Below are 15,166 nucleotides of genomic sequence, written 5' to 3'. Positions count from 1 at the left end.
CGGACTATAATGCTTTAACACTTTCACTTAGCAAGAGGAGTTTGACAGTGGGGCTACTATATAGCCCCTGGTGGCTCCGCACTCATCCGAATTCGGGGTGCGTACATGCCTGGCTGGGAAGCGGCCCTTCGTTAAGGCGGAGGAATCTCGAAGATTCCGATAGGTCATCGAGTGGTTGACCAGTCTCACGCTATATCATGACAGTCAGTTTTCGGCTTTCTCTACTGAGGTGCTCGTCCGGATGAACCAGGGCACAATCGCAGTAGTTCTCCTGGTGCCGCCTTAGCTGATAGAGCGGAACGTAAGGCAGCAAAACACAGGAGCCGGGCAAACCCAACATTTGACCAAAGACATGATTCGGAGCTGATGCATATAAGGCCAAACTCGCGACGCCGAACACTCCCTAAGGTATTCGGTCTTTATGGTGTAACCCGGGCCCAAACAGTGCCCTTTGTAATAAGCCCCTGGTGTCCAGGTACGTGCATTACTCTGACGTGGCCACATGCCAAGACGCCAGCATCCTTCTCAATTGTACTGAGAATCCGAGGGATGTGTATCAACAAGAGACAGTAAAAAAGGTTTACGCAGGGTCTTAATCTAAAAAGAATCCTTGGAACGGGTCCCTGCTGCATGTCTGCGCATGTGTCTCCGTTGTGCCGTATTCTGGACGGGTGTAGCATGATGGTCATCTGAAAAAGAGAGGAACTTTAATTGAAAAAGTTGTCGTGCAAAAGGTAAATTATACTAAATAAACAATATACAGTTCAGAATGAGTAGGATTGAGCCGAATTGCCACTTGTTTGCGCACGTTGAGCCCCTTGTATTGTACTAGTGGTATGGCCATCAAACCTGTATTAATTACATATAGCTGCGCCGGACTCGTCTAACCGCATCCGTGGTTTTAACGACCTGTCAAATGCTTTAGTTGGTGAGGCCGTTTAGTGTGTGGCTGCCAAGGCGGCCGCGCTGTCTTCTACGCGCAAGGAGCACTCAATATTTCCACTGACTGTAATGATGCCGCGTGGATCGGGCATCTTAAGCACGAGGGAAGCGTAATGCGGTATTGCATTAAAGCAAGCGAAAGCTTCGCGTCCGAGTAGTGCTTGATAGCCACATTGGAACGGAGCGATTTGGAAGGTTAACTTTTTGCTACGGAAGTTATCGGGGAAGCCGAATATAACCTCTACTAACAGGGAGCCCGTGCAATGAGTATCTGGGCCTGGCGTTACTCCTTTAAAGGAAGTATTGCTACGACTAATTTTGCTGGGTCTATCGCCATCTTGCGTACTGTGTCCTGATATATCAAGTTTAAACTGCTGCCGCCGTCCATCAGAACTCGTGTGAAGTGGTGTCCGTCAATTATTAGGTCTAATACCAAGGCAGCCCATCCTGCCCGCCGGACACTTGCTGAGTAATCCCGATGATCAAAAGTGATCGGTTGGGACGACCAGTGGCAGAACTCCGCAGTGATAGGCCCTGGGGCATATTTATCTAGGGGTGCCGCTTTGTTCCTCCCCTTTATCACGTGTAACACGTTTACTGTTTTGACTTCTGGTGGGAATTTCTTCTGTTCCCCGGTGCTTTGCTTGTGAGGCTCGTCCTCTCTTCGCTTGGTGACTCCTAACCCTTGTGTTCGGTGTTGAGCTTGCCGGACTGCTGGAAGACCCAACATTCTCTGTGGGTATGATTGGCAGGTTTACCGGGGGTGTTATGGATCTGACATGTTTGGTCCAGAATTTTGTTTAGGCTGGACAGTTTGTCTCTATTGCCTTTGGAGGGCGACTTTTGCTAACCCGGACGAGAGCTTCTGAATCCGGCATTTACCGCCGTGCTCTTCGGGCTGTCTTCTTTATTCCGGCGCTTATTTTTGCTGCGTCGTGATTTCCCATTTCCATCCCAGACTTCGGATGTACTTGGGTCGCTGGTGCTGCATCGAGCTAACCAGCTATCCTGGCCCGCGCAAAAGCGGGTCATGAGGCTTGTTAATGCTGCCATTGTTCTCGGCTTTTCTTGGCTGAGGTGTCTGGCGAGCCATTCGTCGCGAACGCTATGCTTGAAAGCTGCTAAGGCTTCCGCGTCCGGACAGTCGACTATTTGGTTCTTTTTAGTAAGAAACCTGTTCCAAAGCTTTCGGGCTGACTCTCCGGGCTATTGGGTTATATGACTCAAATCGTCTGCATCCGGTGGTCGGACATAAGTCCCTTGAAAATTTGTCCGAAAAGCGTCTTCAAGCTCTTCCCAGCTTCCAATGGAGTTTTCGGGGAGGCTTTTAAGCCAGTGCCGAGCTGGCCCTTTGAGCTTGAGGGGTAAGTACTTGATGGCGTGGAGATCGTCTCCTCGAGCCATATGGATATGGAGGATGTAGTCCTCAATCCAGACCCCAGGGTCTGTTGTTCCGTCGTACGCCTCTATGTTTACGGGTTTGAATCCCTCTGGAAATTCATGGTCCAGCACCTCATCGGTGAAACATAGGGGGTGTGCGGCACCCCTATATTTGGGTGTGCCGTGGTGTTCGGATGTTTGTTGTGTTGCAGTGTATGTTGGAGCGCGCTTGCGTGGTCCATAGATGGATCTGGTTGCGCCGTCCTTTTGATGCGAGCCCTTACGCGGATCGCGTACTGGTTTATGTGCGGCGTCGTTTGCCGCTTTATGTTGGCTATGAGGTCGTCTATCCGACCGGATGGCCATTTTATTTTTTAATTGCGGGGGATCTAAGGCCTCCTCATCGAATTTGGGTAGCAACTTTCGCTTCGGATAGCTCTTGGTGTGGCGATTACTGCCGTACTGCGCTGCAGTGTCGAGTACTTCACTCCATCTGATTTTGAGTGTGTCTTGTGCAGCCCTGAGCCTTTGCTTCTGCTTTTTCAAACTCCTCGTAGTGGCAACCAGCCTTTGATGGGCATTCTGTTGCTCCGGGTGCCTGTCCGGTGTGATGTCGTCCGAACTGTTATCTTCGACGGCGTTGGGTGATGGTTCGCCCTGCTCTAACGCTGGGTCTATATGATTGTTGTTTCTGCTGAGGCAGGATTTAGAGCAGCGTTTACGCCGCCGCTTTGACTGCTTCTCGAGGGAACAACCCTTCGCTGCGTCCTTCCGTTCCTCGTCGTCGTTTCCTTTGGGTGTGTCCACCATGTATACATCATATGATGAAGTGGGCGTCCAGTGCCCTATGGGCAGTGGTTCCTGTTCGTCTCCTGCACCATCGTCCATACTGTTGATGTCTTCGGAGTCGAGGTCCGGCATGTTGGTTAAATCGTCGACAGTGGCTATTAAGTGGGTGGTGGGTGGGCGGTGAGCTTCTTCGTCATCCGCATCTGGATCCTGCCGAACGTAGTTCGGCCAGGATTCTCCTGACAAGGAGAGAGACCTTAATGAGTTCAGTATGTTGCCAAGGGGCGAGTGCTGAAAGATATCTGCGGAGGTAAACTCCATGATCGGCGCCGAGCCGGATTCGATAGGCACGGGCGCAGGCAGTTCGGGGTCCGTGGCCGGAGAAGGATCCGGTAGTTCGGCAACACGGCTCCCGTGGAAGGTAAGGTCGATCCTTGGCTCGATCGCCGCTGAGAGTACGGCCTCCATGGCGGGGTCTATCCACCCGTCCATGGATGGCGCGATTGGCTCCGAATTGAGGGCCAGAGCGGTCGCCGGTGCGATATCTTGAGCACTGTCCTCCGACAGAGCTAAATCATGCTCATCGAGACTGTGCAGTGCACTTGGCAGGGGCTCGAATCCGTTGAAGATCAAGTCTCCGCGGATATCGGCCATGTAGTTTAGGCTTCCAAGCCTGACCTGGTGGCCAGGGGCGTAACTTTTGATCTGCTCCAGATGGCCAAGTGAGTTGGCCCGCAGTGCGAAGCCGCCGAATACGAAGATCTATCCGGGGAGAAAAGCCTCACCCTAGACCGCATCGCTATCGATGGTTAAAGGAGCCATCAAGCCTAATGGTGACGACACAGAGGAACTCTCAATGAAAGCACCAATGTCGGTGTCAAAACCGGCGGATCTCGGGTAGGGGGTCCTGAACTGTGCGTCTAAGGCGGATGGTAATAGGAGGCAGGGGACACGATGTTTTACCCAGGTTCGGACCCTCTTGATGGAGGTAAAACCCTATGTCCTGCTTGATTTATTCTTGATGATATGAGTATTACAAGAGTTTATCTACCACGAGATCGGAGAGGCTAAACCCTAGAAGCTAGCCAATGGTATGATTGTATGTTGTCCTACGGACTAAAACCCTCCGGTTTATGTAGACACCGGAGGGGGCTAGGGTTACACAAGGTCGGTTACAAAGGAGGAGATATACATATCCGTATTGCCTAGTTTGCCTTCCACGCCAAGTAGAGTCCCATCCGGACATGGGACGAAGTCTTCAATCTGGTATCTTCATAGTCCAACAGTCCGGCCAAAGGATATAGTACGGCTGTCCGGAGACCCCCTAATCCAGGACTCCCTCACCCCTCCTGCTTCTTCACCCTTTGGTCCATAGTCGCCATGGCGGCGGGCGGGGTAGGAGCCCCTCCTAGATCGGATGTCTCTCTCTGTTTTCTTCTATTTCACGTTCCTATTTTCTGGCTGAAAACTGTTTCTTAAATTCTGGGAGATCCGTAACTCCGATTGGGCTGAGATTTCAACACGATTTTTTCCATATAACAAAAGAAGGGCAGCAACGAACCTACGAGGTGCTCACTATGTACCACGGTGCGCCCTACCCCCAGGGCACGCCCTGATGCCTAGTGGGCCCCTCGAGCACCGTCTTGCGTTGATTTTTCTTCCAAAAATTCACATATATTCCAAAATAAATCTCCTTCAATTTTTATCGCGTTTGTACTTTGTTTGATATGGATATTCTGCGAAACAAAAAACATGCAACAAACAAGAACCGACTTTGGGCACTAGATCAATATGTTAGTCCCAACAAATAAAATAAAATGTTGCTAAAAGTATGTGAAAGTTGTAGAATATTGGCATGAAACAATCAAAAATTATAGATACGACGGAGGCGTATCAGAATCCCCAAGCTTAATCCTGCTCGTCCTCGAGTAGGTAAATGATAAAAAAAGATACTTTTTGATGTGGAATGTTACCTAGCATAATCTTAATCATATAATCTAATCATGGCATGAATATTAAGACATGAGTGATTCATAAAGACATGAATTCTAAAACATCCCAACAAACAATCATGCCTTTCAAAATATCAATGCTAAAGAACATTATCCCTACAAAATAATATAGTCTTGTCATGCTTCATCTTCTTAACACAAAGTATTTATCATGCACAACCCCGATGACAAGCCAAGCAATTGGTTCATACTATTTAATGCGCTTCAGCTTTTTAGCTCGCATGCAATATATGAGATCAAGCCATGAACATAGCACTATGGGTGGAATAGAGTATGGTGATAGGGGTAAATATGGAGAAGACAACAAGGAAGAAAGTACGTCGACGCGGCTAATCAATGGGCTATGGAGATACCCATCAATTGATATCAATGCGAGGAATATGGATTGCCATGCAATGGATGCACTAAGAGCTATAAGTATATGAAAACTAAGTGGGTGTGCATCCAACTTGCTTGATCAAGACCTCGGGTATTTGAGGAAGCCCATCATCGGAATATACAAGCCAAATTCTATAATGAAAAATTTCCACGAGTATATGAAAGTGACTACATAGGAGACTCTCTACACGAATAACATGGTGCTACTCCGAAGCACAAGTGTGATAAAAGGATAGTAACATTGCCCTTCTCTCTTTTTCTCTTTTTTTTGTTTTTTGTTTTTTTTCTTGGGCTCTTTTTAGCCTCACTTTTTACCCTTTTTATTTTTATTTTGTCTGGAGTCTCATCCCGACTTGTTGGGGAATCATATTCTCCATCATCCTTTCCTCGTCGGGACATGCTCTAATAATCTCTACTACTTAAAAAATAAGCAAGGTTCCTTTTCCTGTCATGGACCGCGTTCTGCCTCAGTTTTCGTCGTCCATCGATTACTCGCCCGCGCTTCCCCTTCTCACGCACAATAGACCAACACATGGGCCAACAAGCCAGCCCATGTCTCTCTCACCTCAAGCAACACACGTACACACCTTGCAATTATAAAAAATGCATGCACCTCGCTCGTGTTCTCCCATCTCGACAACGTGCTAGGGTTAGCCGCCGCCGCACTCGCTGCCTCTTGTCATTGGTCCACGGCCGCCGTCTCGACCCCTCCTCGCACCCCGCCAGCGTTCCGCCATCCGCGCCCCTTGATGTGATCGACGCCGATGAGGTTCCATCATTGACATGTTTCCTGGAAGGTACGTAGTACGAGCTCTCCTCGTCATGATCTTGGCTTGTTCGCTCGATGTCGTTGGGTTCTCCTTGTCCGCTGAGAGAAGCAGCTTGTGTTGAGTTTTGATCCACCTCTTCTGTTGAGCAATCCTGGTGTGTTAAAAATAGTTTTGTAAATTTGTCCTTGATGGTTTAATGTTGTGCTTTCCTTTGTCACAGAATTACCAGAATCAGGAAAGGGGGCAAAGCTTGTGTGGAAACATAGCACTTACAGGTTGTTGGCCGGTGATGATATGAGATTGGCAATCTGTTTCCTGCGTCCTCTAGGAGTAGGATTAGGAAGCGTTTTTGAAGTAGACTGAAGACCAAGACGATGGGAATGATGGTGATGTGAGACGATGTGGCAGCAACCCAATTAGTCATAATTTTGCGAGTGGATGTTGTGACTCAACTTGATAATTCTGTGTTGCAGGAAACAACGTCACATATTTCTAAGAGGAGTGGCCGAAGGAGGACAGAAGAAATCGTTGATAAAGATGGGTAGACACTCTTTATGAATGTCGTTCTTTCTAGGAGCTGATTTTGTTGTACATAAAAATGCAAATGTATGAAATGGTCAATTAAAATGTGCTTTGCAATCCATTATAATAATCCATCAAGTTATAACCAAGTCCTACTGTTCTTGGTTGGCTTTGAAGTATTCTGCTGGGACTTCTTCTCTCATATGAAATGGAGAGATGAACAAGTGCCAAGTCCTACTGTTTCTGGTTGGGTTTGAAGTATTCAGAATAACTATTTATAACTACAGAATGTCTTCTACTCGAGTTTTAGTATCTTAGTTAAGAAATAAATAGTAGCCTTCCTCTAAAGAGGCATGCTGCCTTGCTTTTCATAATTTAAATTTGTACTCATTTATTTTCTTATATTCAAACAAATGTTTGTAGAGAATGGTGTTTGGTGACTGAGATAGCTTTAGTCAGATGATGGTTTGCTTTGCTAGGTACGCCTGCAAGGAGGACACTATAATTTGGTCCAACAAGTACGCACAACAATCTTTTGATTGTTAAACATTCTTTATTTCGTAAATCTCTGACATATCAGGATGCAGGTACATGACGCTATTGTGTTCTCTGCAGAGGTTCTCATTCTGAAAGAAACTGCAACTATGCAATAGCTTATTGACGGAGATTGTGAAATTTGCAGCTCAAGTTCTGGACATCGGATTGATATTTTCTTTTGGTTCCTGATATGAAGCAACAGATTTGGATAATAATATTTATTTATTTAGAAACATATTTAAGTTTATCTGTACAGATTTGATATTAGCTTGAAATTTGAATAAGAAATAGTTTCTTAATACGCACTTATAAATTTTATGCACTTGTATGTACACTGCTACTAACGGTGCTCTTGATCATGTCATACATGAGTACCAATGGTGCATGCCTTAATCATTGGAATGGAATGAATACCAGCTTATGTAGAGAAGTGGGGCCTTCTCATATTTGAGGAAGAATGATGTGCAACCAGTCAAGAAGATTAGGATGGTATAACACCCACGATGCGGCTATATCTCCCACGTGTCGAGGCACGACTTAGAGTCATAACCGCATGGTGGTTTTGTCGCAAGAGGGGTAATCTTCACACAATCCCATGTACTGAATAAGAAAGGGATAAAGAGTTGGCTTACAATCGCCACTTCACATAATACATAAATAATTCATACATCATCCAAATACACACAAAGACCGGCTATGGTCAAATCCAAAAGAAAAGGAAGATAAACCCCAAATGCTAGATCCCCGGTCGTCCCAACTGAGCTCCACTACTGATCAACAGGAAACGAAACATCATGACGACCAAGGTCCTCGTCGAACTCCCACTTGAATTTGGTAGCATCACCTGCACTGGTATCATCGGCACCTGCAACTATTTGGAAGTATCTGTGAGTCACGAGGACTCAGCAATCTCACACCCGCGAGATCAAGACTATTTAAGCTTATGGGTAGGATAGGGTAATGAGGTGGAGCTGCAGCAAGCGCTAAGCAAATATGGTGGCTAACATACGCAAATAAGAGTGAGAAGAGAAGCAACGCAATGGTCGAGAAGTTAGAAGTGATCAAGAAGTGATCCTGAAACTACTTACGCACAACCATAACACAAACCGTGTTCACTTCCCGGACTCCACCGAAAAGAGACCATCACGGCTATGCACGTGGTTGATTCATTTTAATTAAGTCAAGTGTCAAGTTCTCTACAACCGGATATTAAAAAATTCCCATCTGCCACATAACCGCGAGCACGGCTCTCGAAAGATTATACCCTGTAGGGGTGTCCCAACTTAGCCCATCACAAGCTCTCACGATCAACGAAGGATATTCCTTCTCCTGGAACGATCCGATCAGACTCGGAATCCCAGTTACAAGACATTTCGATAATGGCAAAACAAGACCAGCAAGACCGCCTGAATGTGCCGAAAAATCCCGATAGGAGCTGCACATATCTCGTTCTCAGGGCACACCGGATGAGACATCCTATGAGTAAAACTAGCCCTCATGTTTCCCCGCGGTGGCCCCGCAGTCTACTTAGTTCGGACCAACACTTAGAGAAGCACTAGCCCGGGGGGGTCAAAATAAAGATGACCCTCGGGCTCGCGAAAACCCAAGGGGAAGTTATAGGTTGTTAGGCAAATGTAAAACCAAGGTTGGGCCTTGTTCGAGGAGTTTTATTCAAAGCGAACTGTCAAGGGGGCCCCATAACCCCAACCGCGTTAGAAATGCAAAATCAAGGAACATAACACCGGTATGACGGAAAATAGGGCGGCAAGAGTGGAACAAATCACCAGGCATAAGGCCGAGCCTTCCACCCTTTACCAAGTATATAGATGCATTAATTTAACAATAGATATAGTGATATCCCAACATATCCATGTTCCAACAGGGAACAACCTGCACGGCACCTACAACTAGCAATGTTATAACAGGGGCCGAGCAAAAGCGGTAACTTAGCCAAACAACGGTTTGCAAGGAAGGTGGGTTAGAGGCTTGACATGGCAATATGGGAGGCATGATATGACAAGTGGTAGGTAGCGCGACATAGCGATAGAGCGAACAACTAGCAAGCAAAGATAGAAGTGATTTCGAGGGTATGGTCATCTTGCCTAAAATCCCGCAAGCAAGAAGAACAAGACCATGAAGAAGACGAACAACATAGTCGAACGGATCCTCACAAACGCAACGTTACCGGAACTATCAAGGAGAAGAGACACCGGAAAGAAGCAAACAACATGGTAAACAACCATCACATAAACATGGCATGATGCACAACCAAGTATGATGCATGTCCGATTTAAAGAGGCATGGCATGGCAAAGTGCACAAACAATACTACAAATTAAGTGGAGCTCAATATGCAACGAGTTGCATATTGACGAAACACCACATGACTTATTTAGTTCTCTCCCGTTTATGTACTCAACAATATTAAATGTTGGTTAGCATGGCAAGGGGTGAAGCATAATAAAACTACCTATCTAGGCAAGTTTAAATGAGGCCGGAACAACAAGCAACAAGTTCGAAAAAATGCTCATATGCATATTATGAATTTGGTATTGTTTTGCCCTAAACCATATTTTAGAGTTGTTAAACATGCAAAGTAAGTACACCATGTTAATCTATGCATTTTTCGATTAAAGTTGGATAATATGAATCTACACAAAATTCTAAACATTTTACATATATAAGTTATTTACATATGATGCACGGTTGTGGAGTTATTAAATGCATGAAAACTAGGGGGGTTATGAAAAACAGCAGTCCCGTGGATGAATAGCTAAAATCTCAGAACTGAAAAAACAGGAATTGGGCTGACACTGAGGCGGACTGGGCTGGGGGAAGCTGCTCACGTTGGGCCAACGGGCCAAGGAGGAAGCAGAGCGGTGGGCGTGCGGATCTGGGCCGCGAGGTGAGGCCGAAGGAGCTAGCGATGCTGGGCCTTAGCGCCGAAGTGGCCCAGGGCGTGGTTGCGGTCAACGCGTGCCAGCGGATCGAGCGCGAGCAGGCAAAACAGGGGCGTGGACAAAGCAGAGGAGGTCGTGGCAGGCAACGGCGATGCAGGGAGCGACGACGGCGAACTTGGCGCACGAGGTGAGGGACTTGGCAGCGGCAACCTGCTCGGGTGATGACGACGGCGGGGGAAGGAGGAAGTGGCGGCGCGGTTCACATGAGGCAGGGGCGTGTCGACCTCCTGGTTCGAACGAAGCAGAGGCGGGGCTGGGAACCTCATGCAGGGAACAAGCGGGCGCCTTGGCAGGGCGACGCAGTTTTTGTCGGCACTCCAGGAGGTAGCAGGGCGCAGGGGAGGTCCTAGATGCCGGATCCGGCAGCTGGAGAGCTCGCCGGTGGGTGCGCCCATCCATGGCGTCGGGGAAGTGCTTCGGGCGGCGCCATGCCTCGACCTGTTGCAAGCAGAGAGAAGGGAGGTGAGGAACTAGGGGAAGAAGAGGAAGGGAGGAGGGAGATGGCAGGGGCAGAACGGCCTGGTGGTGACTTCGGTCGCCGGCGGGAGGCTGGCGCCTTGCGGGCTCACCGTGGCTTGGGTGCTTGGACCGAAAGGGGGGCTTCGGGATTGGCCCGATGGGGAATTTCGGGGAGAGGAGGTGGGTGGATCGGGAGGGATCCCGAGGACGATTTGGAAGGTGGCGGCGGGGGAATGGGACAAGTCCCTAGAAGTTAGGGTTTTGTCCAGATTTAGACTAGGGAGTGTTTATATAGGGAAAGTGAAAATTTTGGGGTAGATTTGGACTCTTCGATCTTAATCAGGCGGTCGAGAAAAATATAGGTTAGGAAGTCCAATAAAGAAAATAGAGATATTTTAGGGATGTTTGGGGATGAACCGAATCCAACGGTGACGACTATCCGGGTCGGGTTCGGGACAATTTTGGACGCGCGAGAGGGGTCTATGCACTGCGCAAAGAGGGGTAGGTTGGGCCAAGGTGGACTATGAAGAAGGGCTTGGACTGAGAGGAGAGAAGAGAAAATGACCCGGCATGGGTTTTCAGAGACCGAAAACGTACCACGTTTGACCGGCTATAATGCCGTTATATGTTTAACTGTTGGGCTATCAAACGAGCTCTGAATGTGACGAAACTTGACAGGTGGTCTACATACACTATAATACGACCGCACGCCAACTCTCATCCCATTTCGAGAACATTTTCTAGCCACTTACAAAAAAATATTTCGGACGTGCGGCGGGCGCGTGCAAGTGTGTCTGGGCTCAGAACTGACAACAGAAGGAATGGGGAAACCCGGATGGATGCAAGTTTTGAAAACATGATGATGCAATGCACATGATGACATGACAAGATGCAACACGCAAGCGAATGACATGGCAACGACGGCGCATAAATGGAAGACACCTGGCGCAACGGTCTCGGGGTGTCACAGATGGGTATTCCAGTAATCCTATGGATTAATCTCTATAGTTGTTGGTAGCCTATAAAGCAGAGGTATCTATGACTAAATAGATAAAAATTCATGACTTACTATTTTACAATATTAGTTTCCACTATAGTGTTGCTGACCAAATCATGCTACCTCACATTATTACTTTGTCTCGGTAGCAGAGTATTCCCATTTAGATTATGTTTGCTCCCGCAGCAACGCACGGGCACTTACCTAGTGAATAATGATGATCATCACACTTCTATTTACTTACGATCATGCAAAGCAATATGACAATAAATGCTCAAGTCATGTATATGATGATGATGGAAGTTGCATGGCAATATATCTCGGAATGGCTATGGAAATGACATAATAGGTAGGTATAGTGGCTGTTTTGAGGAAGATATAGGGAGGCTTATGTGTGAAAGAGCATACCATATCACGGGGTTTGGATGCACCGGCGAAGTTTGCACCAACTCTCGAGGTGATAAAGGGCAATGCACGGTACCAGAGAGGCTAGCAGACTGCGGAAAGGTAAGAGTGCGTATAATCCATGGACTCACATTAGTCATAAAGAACACATATACTTGTTGCGATAGTTTATTAGCCCTTGAAGCAAAGTACGACAACGCATGCCCCTAGGGGGATAGATTGTTAGGAAAAGACCATCGCTCATCCCCGATCGCCACTCATAAGGAAGACAATCAATAATAAATCATGCTCCAACTTCTTAGCATAATGATAGACTATGCGTGCATGCTTTGGGAATCACAAACCTTAACACCAATATTCTTACTAAACCACCATTATTCCCTAGTACCCCCCACATATTACCATATCGCAAAACTATTGCAAGGAATCAAACATATCATATTTAGTGATCTACAAGTTTTATGAAGGATTTTATGATTAACCATGCAAATGGCCAATTCTTCTTGACTCCCTAAATAGATATAAGTGGAGCAAGAGAGTTTAATTATTTCTACAAAATACTTGCCCACAGTCTAACAAATATAAGTGAAGCAAAAGAGCATTATACAAATAACGGTTTTCATATGTAGAGAAACATGCAATCCAAACTTCAAATGATATAAGTGAAGCACATGAAGCATTCTATAAAGCCATACTCCAAAGATATAAGTGAAGTGCGAAGAGCATTCTATAAATCAACCAAGGACTATCTCATACCAGCATAGTGCATTATTAAAAGAAAAATAAACACAAAAGTCGCTCCAAGAATTTACGCATGTCATGCGAACAAAACAAAAACCGAGACATGCTAATAATTATTGAATAAAGATGGGATGCCCTCCGAGGCATCCCCAAGCTTAGACGCTTCAGTCTCCTTGAATATTTACTTGGTGTGCCTTGGGCATCCCCAAGCTTGAGCTCTTGCCTCTCCCCATTCTTCTCATATCAATACCTCCTCGATCTTCGAACACTTCATCCACACAAAACATAACAAAACCTTCGTGATATCCGGTAGTATAATAAAGCAAATCACCACTTTAAGTACTATTGCAAACCCATCACCACTTTAAGTACTATTGCAAACCCATTCATATTTTATTTTTGCATTATACCTACTATATTCTAACTTCACCATGGCTTATCCCCCCCGATAGAATTCATAGATTCATCAAAATAAGTAAGCAACGCATCAAAAACAGAAACTGTCAAAAACAGAACAGTCTATAGTAATTGGAACATTGACCATACTTTTCTAACTCTAAATTTTGAAAAAAAAAATCAGAAAAAATAAAAAAATTACATAGCAGTACTGCGTAAAAATTTCATAAACTTTTGACGTTCCAGTAAAAAAATGTAAATTCACGCACTACAGCCAAAGTTTCTATTTTTGCACCGCACATACCAAACAAGCAATCTAAACATCCTAAAGCAAAATAAAGGTATATTATTTTTATAAGAGAATGGATTTTTACAAGGGGATAATTATTTTTGTTGAAAATTTTCTGTAATCAAGTTTGCATAGTTTCCATGGGCATGAACAAAGTTCAAGCAGCTCCCCCACTTCAACTGTGTTCGTCTTTCTTAATTTCACTTTCCTTTTTCAAAAAATTTAGGTTCCCCTCTATAATTTTTTGTTTATAAACTTTTTAAAAGCACACAACAAAATAAAATGACTCTCTAGAACTTCCGGATTGTCTCCCTGGCAGCTCTTTCTTTAAAGCCATTAAGCTAGACATAAAGTGCTCAAATAATTGATCCACCCGGATCCCAAGGTATATCAAAGCCAATTTTAATTAACAATGATTTGTAATTTAGTAGTGAGCACAAAGTAACATATATCACGCAATAACGAAGTCTAACTCTCTTCCTATGCATCAGCATGTCATAAAAGAACAATTCATGCACACATAGTAAAGGTCGATACATAGCATAAACAGTTTCTTGCAATTTTATCGTATTGGAAATATAGAGAGGTGAAGATGTGGTTCCTCTCTCATAATAATTGCAAGTAGAAGCAGCAAACACGTGCATATTATACTCATCAAAATCATCATGTGTAGTAATAAAACACAACCCATCAATATAATCCTTAATAAGTGCAAACTTCTCCAATATACTGTAGTTGGGAGAATTCAAAAACATAATAGGACTACCATGTGTGGGTGCAATAGCAACAATTTCATTCTTAACATAAGGAACTATAGCAAGTTCATCTCCATAAGCATAATTCAAATTGGCATCTTGGCCACAAGCATAGAAAGCATCAAGTTCATCAAAAAGGATATTTCAAATGAATCAACGGGATCATAACATTCATCCTTCAGTAAGCATGAAGGTAAATTGAACAATCTAAGGGATAAAGAGTTAATCTCATTAGAAGGTGGGCATGGGTGATCAATCCGCTCTTCATCCTTTTGTTCTTCTCTCTCTTCCTCATCTTTTTCAGCCAATGAGCTCATAGTTTCATCAATTTCTTCTTCCATAGATTCCTGCAGAATATTAGTCTCTTCTTGGATAGCGGAGACTTTCTCAATAAATTCATCAATATCGGCATCGTATTTATAATTCACATAGCAATATTTAAGTATCGCAAAATTTTCAGGTCTATAAACAGCATCATCATAATCTTCATACTTTTCAAACAAAGATTCAATTTCATAAGCACCCTCAAAAGAAACAAATTCTTCTATTCGTTCCACATCATAGTAATCATATCTACCATTAGCATAAGAAGCCAAGGTTTCATTATCATTAAATTCACATGCAATGGGAAGGTGTGGAGCCTTCATCCTAGAGCAATAAGTATAATCATATCTCAAGCATAAATTCCAAGCATACCATTGCAAACAATCAATTTGATCCCATAAGACTTTCCCTTTTTGAGTCAAGCGATAATCCCTAAAGTGTTCACGTTGATCCAACGTGTCTCCCATTATCAAGTTGAATGGGGTTTTCTCAAGATTACCAAAGTAGTGCT

This window comes from Triticum urartu, chromosome 5, assembly GCF_003073215.2.
Source record: "Triticum urartu cultivar G1812 chromosome 5, Tu2.1, whole genome shotgun sequence".
NCBI lineage: Eukaryota > Viridiplantae > Streptophyta > Magnoliopsida > Poales > Poaceae > Triticum > Triticum urartu.
Note: the sequence above shows the minus strand (reverse complement) of the source record.